Consider the following 2,702-nt stretch of genomic DNA (forward strand, 5'->3'; position numbering starts at 1 on the left):
AGATTGTACTTGGAATTACCTTATTAACTAAAGCATTATTTGGAAATTTGGTTGAAATTCCCAACTGTTTTGGTTTTTTATTATATTTTGGTCAAAATCCTCTAGCTTTATTACATTATAATCAAAGAAAATGAGCCACAAAATTTTTATTTTCAAGTGTAATAATTGCAATCTGAGGCACTTGTCCTTACCCAGCTGTGTCCCACCAGGCTATGGTCGGTGGGCACCCACGCTGTGCCATGCCATGCTGTAGCCAGGACCCCCATGCCCAGGTGACATACAGATCCAGCGGCAGATGCAGCCCTGCCTTTTCCCACACTGCAGTTGTCACAGACTGCTGTAACAGAATGTTACCACCCTGCTTCTGCTTCTCTTTTTTGTAATTTTCCACCCTGAGACAAAGTCATAACCACATAAGATCATAAGATGACTTCTCTTTCTCTGTTACAAAAACCTGGAAATGCTATAATATAACAACAGCGTCCCCACTGTGTTCAGGGCTCAGCTTTCGTGGCTGTTGTCCACTGAGCTAATGCCGGTATATCAATAGACTCTGTTTCCTGTTTTAAGCCTCAGTGTTTCCTGCCTCTCCCTGTGAGTTCACAGTAACTCACTGCAACACAGTCCAATGTATCATTTTTATGTTTAGCATGTTTTGTCTGTTAATTTTCTCTAAAATATCTTCACTTTAGCAAATGTTATAATGGCTACCACATTTATATCTAAAATTCAGCTGTAATTGATTTTGATGTGTGCACTGGAAGATAGGGTCAAGATTCATTTTTCATACCTGGATACCCATGTAACCCCAAATGATTTATTAACAAAGCCAGTCTTTCTCTAGTGTGCTTCGTTATTATCTTTGTTATATTAATAGGTAGTCTATTCCTTTACTCTCTATTCATTTCTCTGTTTCTCTATTCTTATGCAAATACTACACTGTCCAAATTGCTGTAGCTTCATTATAAGTTTTGATATCTAGTGGTGTGAATCTTCCAGTTTTGTTTTATTTCTTTAAAATTGCCTTGTTCTTTTTGGTACCTATTGCATGTTAATATACACTTCAGGATCCATGTGTCCATATCCACAGAACAGAATGTTGGGATTTTATTTGGGATTGCATACAGCAATATGAGGAGAACTTGTCATCTTTAAACTTTTGTCTTCCATTTTATGAGCACAGTATAATCCTCTATTTCTTCAGCAACTCTCACATTTTTCTTAAAAATATTTCATAGTTTCTACTGGTGCGGTCTTACACATCTATACTTACATTCATATTTAGGTCATAATTTCCTGACTTCAGCACTATTGACATTTGGGCAAAACAACAACAACCACACAAAAAAACAGTGTTCCATTGTCCTGCCTGTGGTGAGATGTTTAGTAGCATCTGTGATCTCTATCACTAGATGCCAGTACCTGTGACACTCAACAATCTCTCTAGGCATTACCAAATGACTCTGGTGGGGCAAAATTACCCCCAGTTGAGAGCCACTGATCTAAATATTTAGTATGTATTTAATTTTTATATTGAACTTAAACAAATATAAATAAATGGGCACAAATAAGTGCAAAAACCATTTTACTTGTAGTTGTAGATCATACATTATCATTGCTGTCCAACAAGCTATTGTGTGAATATACCAAAATTTATTTTCATTCAACAGTTGATAGGTATTTGAATAGTTTCCATTTTTTGCCTGTTAAAAATAGTGTTGCAATAAATTTCTAAAATACATGTGTTTGGATATAGATGTATGTGTTATATGTTTATGGAATTTCCTTGGGCAAACACATATTATATATAATACACCTTTCTTTTGGATATACATTTGCAAACCCATATATGAGACAGACGTGTGTGTATATGAATATATGTGGGTGGAATCTCTAGGTCATAAGGAATGCATATGATTAGTTTTAGTAGATACTACAACACAGTTTTACATTACCAATTTATTTATTTACTTTCACTTGTAATTTTATTTTCACTCAATTTACAGGTGCAGAAATCGACCAGATGTCTATTACAAGATGGCAGAGGTAAAACCGTCTTTGTGTAAGCACACAGTTGTTTTTTTCCTCTCCTTGTGTATACAATGCTCCCTTTCAAACCAACCCTATGTATGTCATCACTATATTTAGAAATACAGAGAGGAAAATATTACTGCTGCAATTCAAAGCAATGAAGAAGATGGAAATAGGTGGAAACCTCATGGAGTCAAAGCTTAAACTCTTTAGTTCGTGCTCCTCAGTCAATTCAAGTATTGGATGACACTCAGAGGGTGTTAATTACTACACACACACACACACACACACACACACACACAATCCCTTAACAGATGCCAGTTGAAGAAGAGCGCATCAGTCTCTCCATAAGGAAAAAAGAATGCTATTTTTGGTTTCTTCTTATAGCACTATCAGAAGTAAATAAAGTTGCAACGTTTTCACCGGCTGTTGAATGATCTGAAGACAGCTTGAAGCACTGGTTTGAGTTAACATACAGAAGTAACCACTTGATTTGGGCTCAGTAACTTTCTTTAAAAAGGCACTGGGTAGGAATACTGAGCTTGAGAAATCAGAAAAAGTGTAGAACATGTTACCCGTGCATATTAGCCAGTGAATCCTTTGGATGGCTACGTATCTTGGGCATGGGGAGAGTGAATGTCCGAAAGCTCTGCCCCGAGTAGGGCTAGGAA

This window comes from Galeopterus variegatus, unplaced genomic scaffold (genome assembly GCF_000696425.1).
Source record: "Galeopterus variegatus unplaced genomic scaffold, G_variegatus-3.0.2 Scaffold12428, whole genome shotgun sequence".
Classification (NCBI taxonomy): Eukaryota; Metazoa; Chordata; class Mammalia; order Dermoptera; family Cynocephalidae; genus Galeopterus; species Galeopterus variegatus.